Source organism: Dermacentor albipictus, unplaced genomic scaffold (assembly GCF_038994185.2).
Source record: "Dermacentor albipictus isolate Rhodes 1998 colony unplaced genomic scaffold, USDA_Dalb.pri_finalv2 scaffold_31, whole genome shotgun sequence".
Taxonomy (NCBI): domain Eukaryota; kingdom Metazoa; phylum Arthropoda; class Arachnida; order Ixodida; family Ixodidae; genus Dermacentor; species Dermacentor albipictus.
The window spans coordinates 2,121,929-2,134,879 of record NW_027225585.1 but is presented as its reverse complement, the minus strand read 5'-3'; positions in this window follow the sequence as shown (position 1 = coordinate 2,134,879).

The window sequence follows — 12,951 nt, the reverse complement described above, 5'->3', positions numbered from 1 at the left end:
TCTTTGCTGCGAAAAGTACGTAAAAGTGAATTTATTTGTAATGTCGCTCATTCACCACTTCCGCACGTTTCGCCTCTACACGCAATACTCCTGTTAGGTCAATATACCAAAATGATACATGCTTGTAATTTACTTTCTTTCAGTTGATGGCATCCGGTGGAGCTTCTTACGGCAACGACTGCTGCTTACCTGGTGCCACAACTTTGGATGAATGCAAAAGAAGCCCGGAACGCGCATTTATATAGAGCAAAATAAACATTTCATCATTTCAGAAGACGTCTTTCGTTTCCTTTATGAAATTGCACCTGACAGATTCGGCGCAGTCTTGTAAAGGTCGTTCGCAATCATTTTTACTAAATAATGAAACGATTCCACGCCAAGGCCACGCTGGGTTCAGCAGAAGCAAATAAAAAAAATGCCGCACCGAACAGCGTAGCCGGCGCGGCGTGTACCAACTGGTATTCAAAACGCGCGCGCCCAAAACCGAAACCGGAAGGAGACAATACCATCCGCTTGGTGTGCTACAGTAAATTCGGCCGCTGGGCTCTATGGGAGTGTCCGCTCTTGTTGAAATTTCTTTCTCTATGGCTCGGCTGGCACGACGCTTTAGCTCGGCGTAGCGAACGTTGTATACGGTGTTTGCTCCTCTCTGTGCAAGCCCTATGCCGTGCTGTGGCGTATATAACCGCAGCAAGAAGCCTGAAGATGGTTATGCCGTTTTTATGATACTACAAGGAAAGCACGACGGCTTGCGCAGAAAGCAGTGACATCATAACATTGGCCGAAAGAATTTTGTTCCGACAAAGAACAGCGTTGTTCGCGAGGTGAAGCGCCTTTCTTATTGCTCGTAGCAAACCATCCCGTAATGCTGCATTTTTTTTTTCATTCTTCCGGCCTGCGCACCAGCGTTTTTGTTGAGGCAATTTTTACGTTGCATAAAGATACGGTTGTCCTCAGTATGGTTAATTGGTTATTATTTTGCAGCGGCTCCATCACCTCGCACATCGCCAACTTTTGTTATTCAGTCGGAAACGCAGCATTACAGATTCTGCTTTTCGCTGGGAACATTTATGTGCGAACATACAGCCTCGCAATCGCACTTTTAGCGATTGTTATGATCAATGCCTGTTTTACTGAAAATTGATACAGCGGCTTCTAGGGGCTATTATTTCTTTGCTCACGTCAATCGTGCGTCAATCATATACAACGAATGCAAGCCCTGAAATAATTAGTGGCAAGTATACCCGTGGAAACCATGACGGCTTGACGTACTGCAGGTGATGAGCGTTAGCTAGTCCACATTGCGTTGTTTTCAATTTTAAGGCGAAAGCCCTTAGATCTCTATGTTTCAAGGTCCCGTTGTGAACCAAAAATATCACGTGAGCCAAGGAAGGCCAGAGGTGACCCAAAGCATGTCCACCCCTGTATAAGAGAATGATTAGCCAAGTTAATGATACATTAGTGATTGGATTAAGATGGATTAGGGAGGGAAAAGGTGCATTAGAGTGTATTAGGGAGGATTAAGGTGAATTAAGGGGCATGAATAAGGATTAAGGTGTATGCAAGATGATTTAGGTTGATGAAGGGTGCCTAAGGCGGATTAGGGTGCATTGAGGTCAATTTCATTTCATTACCTTAAAGACCCACGAGGGGTATTACATAAGGGGTGGGTACATATATTTTGGTGAGCAGGTGTTAACACAACGAAACATGACTGGTAGCATTATTGTCTAAATTGGATCAGCACGTGATGGCTGCGATGTCGTTGGGTAGGTCGTTCCAGTCTGCTGCAGTACTGGAAAAAAATGATGCGGCAAATGTGGTAGTTCGGGCTCGAGGTCGGGAAACATTAAGCGGATGACGAGTGCGATGAGATATGCGGGCTGGAGGGACGATGTAGGGTGCGCGGCCTAGTGAACCATGGAAAAATATACGAAACAAGCAAAGGGTGGCAATGCGGCGATGAAGTGATAAGGGCAATAAGTCAGATTCAGCTTTCAAAGATGACACACTGCTGTCGTAAGAATATGATGAATGGATGAATCTGGCCGCTCTGTTTTGGACTGATTCGAGTGCACTGATAAGGAAAAACAATTATGGGGTTTTACGTGCCAAAACCACTTTCTGATGATGAGGCACGCCGTAGTGGAGGACTCCGGATATTTCGACCACCTGGGGCTCTTTAACGTGCACCTAAATCTAAGTACACGGGTGTTTTCGCATGTCGCCCCCGTCGAAATGCGGCCGCCGTGGCCGGGATTCGATCTCATGACCTCGTGCTCAGCAGCCTAACACCATAGCCACTGAGCAACCACGGCGGGTGCAGTGATAAGGTAAGCTTGGTGCGGGTTTCAAATGGGTGAGGCTAATTCTAATTTTGGTCTGACAACGGATTTGTACTCTAATAACTTCACATATTTAGGGGCTTGGCGGAGATGACGTCTTAAAAATCCAAGTGTTTTATTAGCGGATGAAATGATGGTCGTAACGTGTGTGCTCCAGGATAAGTCGCCACACAAGGTAATGCCTAAGTACTTGTAGGATAGAACCGGTTGTACAGGGACATTAGCTATGACGTATGGGAAATGAAGTGGGTTACAGCGACGCGTGAAGGACAAGATTTTACATTTTTGAGGGTTAAGTGCCATTAACCAATTGGCACACCATTCCTGAATGCAGTTAAGGTCGTCTTGAAGATATGTTTGGTCAGAAGCGTTATTAACCTAGCGATAAATTACACAATCATCGGCGAACATGCGAATATTACTACAGACATGGGTTGGTAAATTGTTAATATAAATTAGAAACAGACGCGGACTGAGGACAGACCCTTGCGCAACACCTGACGTTACTGGGATATGATTGGAGTTGCGGTTGTTAACGGTGACGTACTGTGACCGGTTAGTCAAGAATTCTTCTATCCATTTAAAGATATTAGAGGGGAGGTTGAAATATGAAAGTTTTAGTAGTAAGCGCTTGTGAGCAACCTTGTCGAACGCTTTTGCTTTTGCATAGTCCAGAAATATTGCATCGGTGTGTAGGTTAGAGTCAAGATTAGCATGCAAATGATGAATAAAAATGGCGAGCTGTGTTTCGCATGAGAAGCCTTTTCCAAAACCGTGTTGCGCAGAATGAAAAAGTTGTGACAATCGAAGAAGCTCATGACATTGGAGTAGATGACGTGTTCCATGAGTTTGCAGGGTACGATGATGGTAAGGGAAATGGGAAGGTAGTTAAGCGGTGAATTATTTTTACCCGATTTGAAGACTGGAACGACGTTAGCGCTTTTCCAATCGCGTAGTAGTTGACCTGATAACAGTGACTGTGAAAAAAGTAAGCATAAAAATTGGGCACAAATATAATTGTTATATTTCAGAAAGCTTTGAAAAAATGTTGTCAATACTGGATGAAGATGAAATTTTCATGATTTCAATTAGGGACGAAATGCCAGATGACGTGAAGACAACTGGTGGCATGGCATAATTTATTACTGAGGGTGGTGCTGAAAATGATCGCGGTATTTCAGTTTCTTTTGTAAATACGGACGCGAAGACAGAGTTAAACACAGTAGCGCACTCAGAATCAGTGAAAGCTGTGCTTGATTCATCTGTGAGGGTTATTTCTGGTGCGTGATGCGGATTCATAACTTACCAGAACTTTCTAGGGTTACTAGTTAGCACATTCGGCAAGTCCGAGTGAACAAAGGTATGCTTGGCGTTAGAAATAGCGGCGATATATGATACTTCAGCTTCCTGATATTTTACCCATGCGCTATGCGTCCCCTGAGACTTGGCTGAACGGTAAATACGCTTCTTTTTGTTCTCCAAACGTTTCAGTGTTTTAGTAAACCAAGGCTTTTGTGAATTAGAGTGAAAACTAATTTGGGGGATGAATCTATTAGTGGGACTTTCTAGTTTGTCTTTGAAGAGTAACCAATTTTCTTGAATACTGCTGGAGTGAAAACGTGACAAGAAGACTTGAAAAAACGCGTTAAGTTCATTAATTATGGCGTGATAATTTCCTTTGTCATAAAGACGGATGGTTTTATGGTATTTGCGGCGCCGGTTTGGCGTAAGGAGAAGGTTAGCGTGAATTACTTTGTGGTCGCTTATTTCAGGTAGGTATGTAATGGGCTGAACGCTGTCTGGGTGATTGGTTAATAAGAGATATAAAATATTTGCACAGTTCTGTGTTACGCGGGTAGGTTCAAGTATTACCTGAGTAAGGTTGAGGTTGTTGCAAAAATCTAAGAGTTGCCTTGTTTCTCCATTGTTAGCTATAGGTGCGGGCTGGTTATGCCAGTCAATATTTGGAAAATTAAAATCGCCGAAGAGGAAGATATGTGAATTAGGATGCTTTGTGGACAGTTGACTTAGTACGTTGTTAGGCTGACGGGAAAAATCCTGGCTACTATGTGGCCGCCTATAACAAACGCCTAGTAAAACTGTGTTAGGTGCTGCGTGAAAGACTAGCCACAACATTTTGAGGTCAGATGGATCTTGTATTAGGGCACATGATAAATCTTGGCTGGCGGCAATGAGTACGCCCCCTCCACGTGAATCTTTAGAGTATTTCCGAAAAACTCGAAAGGTTGGTAGATCAGTCAGTATTTCGTTTTCTGTCATGTCACTGCTCAGCCAAGTCTCAGTTAGTATAAGTAGGTTGCTGCTTGATGACAAAACAAGGCTAGAAACAATTTCCCGCTTAGGAATAAACCTACGAATGTTAGTGTATACAACGGAGAGCGAGAAGCTAGATAAAGAAGCGTTCTTGGCGCGGTTTCCAGGCGGTTCACGATGAGGTGATTGCTAATCTGATTGTGAGGGGCGAGTTACTATTTCCTTGACTGTTTGCGTGGTTTCATCAAATACGTAGCGCTTGGGACCAATACTTAATGTCTTAAAATTCAGTGGCAACTTTGTTGAATTTTCTTTAGCGAACGCGACTATGTGCTTTCGCGCTTTTCGAATTTTGAGGGAAATGTCCTCGCCGACGCTGAAGTTAGTTTCCTTATACTTATTACCATTCCATAATATGGTGTCTTTAATCTTAGATGAAGCAAACTTGACGATGATTGGACGAGTGTGGTTAGATTTGTAACGCCGAAGGCGATGGGCGCGTTCTATGTTCTCAGGGTTAATTGTTATTCTCAAGTTCTGACAGCAATGGTTGATGACTGTTTCTTCAGAGCGTGCAAAATTTTCGGATGGGTTAGTATCGGGAATGCCATAGAATATAAGGTTATTGCGGCGCGAACGATTTTGTGCATCCTCAATTCGCGCATCTAGAATGTTTAAATGTCGAGCAATCTCAGTACTCTCAGATTTCATTGCTTCTAAATTGGTTTGAAGATGTCAAAAAGCTTGAAAATGGGCCTCCAGGTTGGTTATTCGCTTAGTCAAGCCGGCTATGGCAACTTCAGTGGAATTCATCTGAGTTTTGAGGTCTTGTATTTTGAAGATGAGCTTGGTTTGACCGGCGGATATATTTTTTCGTTCAGCGAGCACATCGTCGATACTGCTAGGGCCTGGGTTAGATTCGACATCTCCTGCCAAGAGCAGAAAGGCACACAATACATTGCCGTAATCAGCTACAAGAAAAACGCAGCACTGTGGGCTCGGCAGCTCGGCTCGGAAATAGTTGCTAGTTTTTTTTGCAAATAGGGAATGCTTGTTACCAACCTGCATGATGAACACCAGAGGATTAGTGACTTGTGCGGGAGCACAGCCACCGAGCCCACAGAGCCAACAGAGCGGCGAAGGTGGTTGTAGCACTTCTATATCGGCGGTTGATGACTGTGATGATGCGGCTTTCCATTGAGCATCCAGGAATAGAAAACCGGGTAGTGGCGTTGTCGGACAGGATGACGCGTTGATGTCGGGCGGAAAAGCAGGAATTGAATGCCGTTATCACAGCAGCTGGGTGCTGTAGTCTACACAGTGGCGGGGGAAAGGGCAAGGTGAGGAGCGAAGAGCGCGTTGGCAGCGACGGGAAACACCTGCATGATGAATACCAGAGGATTAGTGACTTGTGCGGGAGCACAGCCACCAAGCCCACAGAGCGGCGATAGTGGTTGTAGCACTTCTATATCGGCGGGTGATGACTGTGGTGATGCGGCTTTCCATTGAGCATCCAGGAATAGAAAACCGGGTAGTGGCGTTGTCGGACAGGATGAAGCGTTGATGTCGGGCGGACGCAATAATTGGATGCCGTTATCACAGCAGCTGGGTGCTGTAGTCGACACAGTGGCGGGGAAAGGGCGAGGAGAGCAGCGAAGAGCGCGTTGGCAGCGACGGCAAACACCTGCATGATGAACACCGGCGGATTAGTGACTTGTGCGGGAGCACAGCCACCGAGCCCACCAATTAGGTTTGATGAAGGAGTATTAAAACAGATTAGGAAAGACTAAAGTGGATTAGAGTGCATGAATAAGGATTAGGGAGGATTGAGGCGGATGCAGAGCGAGTAAGGTCGATTAGGCTAGAATCAAGGTTGAAACAGGCCGCTATTGGAATCTGAACCTGGCAACATTTAACGCTAGAACGTCATCTAGTGAGGCGAGTCTAGCAGTGCTATTGGAGGAATTAGAGGGCAGTAAATGGGATATAGTAGGGCTCAGTGAAGTTAGGAGGCCAAAAGAAGCATATACAGTGCTAAATAGCGGGCACGTCCTGTGCTACCGGGGCATAGCGGAGAGTCGGATTCCTGATTAATAAGGAAATAGCTAGTAACATACAGGAATTCCATAGCATTAACGAGACGGTGGCAGGTCTTGTTGTGAAACTACATAAGAGGTACAAATTGAAGGTCGTACATGTCTACGCCCCTACATCCAGTCATGATGTCCAGGAAGTCGAAAGCTTCTGTGAAGACGTGGAATCGGTGATGGACAAAGTCACAACAAAACGCACTATACTGATGGGCGACTTCAATGCCAGGGTAGGCAAGAATCAGGCTGGAGACAAGTCAGGGGGGAATATGGCATAGGCTCTAGGAATAGAAGGGGAGAGTTATAAGTACAGTGTGCACAACAGAATAATATGCGGATAATGAATACCTTCTTCCGCGAGCGGGATTTCCGAAAGTGGACATGGAGGAGCGCGAATGGCGAGATTAGAAATGAAATAGACTTTATACACATCGGGCAGCGGCAGCGGTGGCGGTGGCACGTTGCTGCACAAGAGTGCTCAGACAACTGTTTTGAATTTTGCAGTTCCTTCGCTGCTGTCCGTCTGCAAGAATTTCCGTATCAAGCGCGATCTGCATTCTGCTGGGTTCATTGACGCACCGTGTGTGGTTGCCTACGTGCTGTCATCACGTGAAGATACGCCCCTTCCTTCTGGCTATAAAGCTGCGCAAGTCGTCGAGAGCCTTCACACATCGGGCAGCGGCAGCGGTGGTGGTGGCACGTTGCTGCACAAGAGTGCTCAGACAACTGTTTTGAATTTTGCAGGTTAGTTGTCTTTTCTTACTGTTGTTAAGCTGCCAGTGCATACTGCCGCCACTGCTGCCACTGTTGCCCATGGTTTAGTGTCTTGCTTGCAATGTCATTTGAAAATTTTGATCCTTGTTCTGCATGCTACGAGGACATTATAGATGGTGAAGAATTTATGACTTGTGCAGATTGCTGTCAAAGGTTTCATATAGGGAAGTGTGCAGGGGTTGGGGAGCGGAGTTTCAAAGCAAAAAATGCTGAATTAAGAAAAGCCTTGAAATGCTTGACATGTCGATCTTCGGCGTCTCGCAGTCAGGATAGCAACAGTAATGCATCTTCTGCTGTCCTATGCAAACGGCTTGCTGAGATTAGTAAGTCATTGGCAAATCTCACGGCCAAAGTGGATAATCTGACATCTTTGAAGGAAACCGTTTCAAGCATTGAAAAGTCTGTACAACATACGTCTGACACGTATGACAAATTGCTCGAAGTATCTAATAGGCATGACAAGGAAATCGAGCTCCTGCGTAAGAGAGTTGACGACATTGAGGCAAACCAGGACGGGCAGCAATTTCGAAAACTGCGTCAGGAATTGAACGACCTGAGCCAGTACAGTAGGCGGCAAAACATGGAAATACATGGAATGCCTGTGACAGATGGTGAAGATTTACTGAGCAAAGTAAACAGCCTTGCTGTGAAGCTTGACTTGCCCACACTTGTAGCAAATGACATTGAAGGGCTACACCGCCTTCCATCTCAACCAGACAAGGTGCCTGTGGTTTTCATCCGTTTTGCCAACCGATCCACAAAAACAGACTGGATTTCAAAGCGCAAAGAATGCAAAGATGACATTCGATTCTTTGATAACCTGACGGCTTCTAGCAAGAATTTACTGTGGCTCGCTAAAATGAAGGCTAAGGAAATGAAGTACGCTTTCGTCTGGTCAAAGGAAGGAAAGATCTACGCTCGAAAGCAACCTGGTGCACGAGCCATCAGGATCGCTTGTGAGGAGGACATTGATAAGATGGTTTAATCACTGTTGCTGCGAGACTGCGCAGTACACCTGCTCAACAATGGCTTATTTTACTGCCGAGTCATTCACCGACTTTCTAAAGGATGGTGCTTACAGTCCTCGCAACACACTATCTCTTTACCACTTGAGCTGTCAAAGCCTACAAAATAAATCAGAAGAAGTAGAAGCTGAATTAACTAAAGTGAACTTTAATTTTGACCTTATTGCCTTCACTGAAACATGGTTTACCTCAAATGCAGATGTCAGCGAGTTTCCTGGTTACAAACCCATTTCAGTATTTCGAGATGGAAAGCGTGGTGGTGGTATATCTTTATATGTGCAAAATTATTTGTGCTTTGAGGTCTTGTCGGATTATTCAATTGTTTGTACTGATTTTGAAACTGTCTGCATTGCTTTTCATAGAGTTGCTATTATGGTTGTGTATCGCCCCCCTCAAGGAAATTCTGACCATTTTTTTCGCTTCATTGATTGTTTTCTGCAGTTTGCTAACCAAAACAACTGGCGTATCATTGTGCTAGGTGACTTCAATATTAACTTTTTGGAGGATAACGCTCTGAAGATTAACTTAAATGAAATAATGCTGTCTAATGGTTGTGGCAATACTATTAAATTGCCTACTCGCATATCCTTGCACTCTGAAACATTAATTGATTTGTGCTTCACTAATTTCCCACCTCAGAGTTGCATATCCGGTGTTTTTTCTTCTGGAATTAGTGATCACTTGCCTTTCTTTTCACTTTTTCCTGATACGACCAAATTGAATAAACGCGTTCACGCTCGTAGAGTTAATGATGAAAAGAGCATCTCCAGATTTTGTCACCTGTTGTCTACAATTAATTTGGTAGATGTATATGGTGAAAATGACTCGTCCCGTGCTTATGATATATTTATTCAGAAGCTGCTTGAATGCTATTACGCTGCGTTCCCAACTCACACTATAAAAAAACATAGAAAGGCTAGAAAAGAATGGATGACCGGAGCACTTTTGAAACAAATTAAAGAAAAGAACAAAATGTTCTCTCGTTTTTTGGAAACGCGACGCCCGGATGATTCAGTTAAGTTTAAGAAGTTTCGAAATAACTTAAACTCAGATCTAAAGAAAGCTAAATCTTTTTTCTATATTAATAAGTTTTCGTCAATCTTACACAATCCTAAATTACTTTGGCAAGGTATTAACATTATTATAGGGAACAGGAAGAACTGTCTTCCCTCTGAGCTGAAAGTCAATGGGGTGAATTATGCTGGAATTTCACTTGCCAATATGCTGAATGAACACTTTTTAGTTGCTGGAGCATACCGACCCTCTGCTAGCTGTCATTCAACTCGGTCTGTTGACTCATACTTACCCTCTTGCAGTACTGAATCTATATTTTTGTCCCCTACTTCAGTGGATGAAGTTATTTCTATCATTAATTCATTCAGGAACACCTGCTCACCTGGAGATGACGAAGTTGCTGCTTTTCCTATCAAATGTGCTGTAAATATTATTGCTGGCCCTCTTACGCATATTTGTAACAGAATGCTTCTTTCTGGTGTATTCCCTAGCAAATTAAAAATCGCGCGCGTTACCGTTTTATTCAAAGGAGGAAACAAAAATGACCCAAATAATTACCGTCCTATTTCGGTATTGCCTCTGTTTTCGAAGTTAGCTGAGCGTATACTCTATAGGCGACTAAACAATTTCTTACAAGCTAAACATCTTATCTGCCCCCAACAGTATGGCTTTCAGGCCGGTAAATCAACAGAATCTGCTCTGTTAGATATTAAAAACTCTATATTTAACAATTTTGAAACTAAGCTTTTTTCTGTTGGAATTTTTCTTGACCTGCGCAAAGCTTTCGATTCTCTGCAACATACAATACTGCTCCACAAATTAAAGACTTACGGGATCCGTGGAGTGGCAAATTCACTTTTGGAAAGTTATCTAACTGCACGGATACAGTACACTCAGATTCATGATGTAAAATCCAGTTTTGGTATGATAAAATTCGGTGTCCCTCAGGGTTCAATTCTGGGACCACTTTTATTTATTCTCTACATTAATGACATTGTAAACATTCCATTAACTCCTAACATCATGATGTATGCTGACGATACTAATGTCTTTTGTTCCGGCTTCAGTCTCCAAGTAATTGAACACCAATGTAATACCTGGCTTGAGGAGTTAGCGGTTTGGCACTATGTTAATCAACTTCAATTAAACGTAAACAAAACAAAATTTATGCTCTTCCATCCAAAAAACAAACCACTAGATCATCACATCAAACTATTTTTAATGAGTTTAACATCGAGCAAGTTCATAGTTGCCGGTTCCTTGGTGTGTTTTTTCGTAGCGATTTGGGTTGGAGTGATCATATAAACTACATTAGACTAAAAATGGCCAGATCTATTTATGTTATTTATCGTGTTAGACATCTCCTCCCACTACAAGTTAAAAAACAGTTATATTTTGCCCTTGTTCAGTCTCACCTGGTGTATTGCAACCTAGTGTGGGGTACATGCAACAAAACTGATTCACACAAATTGCTTTCTCTCCAGAAAAGAGCTCTACGTTTATTAAGTTCAAGTTCATCTGTTGAAGCAAATCTTTTCGAAACATTTCATGTTCGCAATTTCTTTCATTTATACAATTTTAGTTTGGCTCTTCACATTTTTTATAAAATCAAGCATGACTTTAACTCTTTTTCTAATACTTATAATTCAAGAAACGTTGAGTATCGTCTACGTTCCGTTGCCCTATCTACTGCAAGACCCAGAACAAATTATGGTAAACAAACAACCGATTATCAAATTATAACATTGTGTAATGCCTACCAGTCTCTTACTCAGATTGCTTTAGAAAGTTATAGTGTGTCTGTATTTAAGAAAAAACTGACGATTCTTTTCCCCCCTGGTTAAATTTCAGCTAATTCTGTATACTTGTTTTGTTCTGTATAATTCTGTATAATGTTTTGTTTATTGTTAATTGATATTTATTATTGTCTATCATTAACTATTTTTCTATTGTGATTATGTTTGCTCATTGTTTTTTTTTCTTTTTTTCTTTTGTCCATTCGGCCCCCGTTTCCATGATGTGTGATCGGGGTGTAGGCCTTGTCAGGAGGTATGCTTGGTCTACCTCCTTTAGCCTCACCTCGAGGGCATATTGTATATAATATGGCCAAATAAACATACTACTACATACTACTACTACTATGCGTTAACCCTGGCATCATACAACATGTGAACGTACTCGGCAAACTGCGCTGCAGTGACCGTAGGATGGTAAGAATTAGAATTAGCCTAGACTTGAGGAGGGAACGGAAGAAAGTGGTACATAAGAAGCCGTATAATGACTTAGCGGTAAGAGGGAAAATAGAGGAATTCGGGATCAAGCTACAGAACAGGTATTCGGCTTTAACTCAGGAAGAGGACCTTAGTGTTGAATATATGAACGACAATCTTATGGGCATCATTAAGGAGTTTGCAATAGAAGCCGGTGGTAACTCCGTTAGACAGGGTACCAGTAAGCTGTCGCAGTGGACGAAAGATCTGATCAAGAAACACCAATGTATGAAAGCCTCTAAACCTACAGCTAGAATAGAACTTGCAAAACTTTCCAGTTAATCAACAAGCGTGAGACAGTTGACATAAGGAACTATAATATGGATAGAATTGAACATGCTCTCAGGAACGAAAGCAGTGAAGAAGAAACTAGGAATAGGCAAGAATCAGATGTATGCGTTAAGAGACAAAGCCGGCAATATCATTACTAATATGGATGAGAGAGTTCAAGTGGTTGAGGAGTTCTATAGAAATATAAAATAAAGTTTCTCCAATCCAATATAGAAATATAAAGTGGAGGCTTACGAAAAGGGTTCTACTTAAATTGAGGACGACGCAACGAGCTATGGAAAGAAGAATGATGGATGTAACGTTAAGGGATAAGAAAAGAGCAGATTGGGTGAGGGAAGAAACGCTAGTTAATTACATCTTGGTTGAAATCAAGAAAAGAATGGGCATGGTCAGGTCATGTAATCAGGAGGGAAGATGACCGATGTTCATTAAGGGTTACGGACTGGATTCCAAGGGAAGGGAAGCGTAGCAGGGGGCGGCAGAAAGTTAGGTGGGAGGATGAGATTAAGAAATTTGCAGGGACAGCATGGCCACAATTAGTACATGACCGGGGTAGTTGGAGAAGTATGGGAGAAGCCTTTGCCTTGCATTGGGCGTAACCAGGCTGATGATGATGGCCTTCATACTTCTTCATCGACTTTAATCCACCCTGATCCTCCTTAATGTCCCTTAATCCTTCTTAATACATCGTAATCCTCCTTCATTCTTAATCCACCGTAGCCCACCATAATCCTCCTTAATGCACATCGATCATCATTAGTCCACCCTAATCCTTCTTCATTCGCTGTAATCTACCATAATTATATCCAATGCACCTTAATCCACCTTCATTCACCCTAATCCACTTCATCGACTTTACTCCACCTTA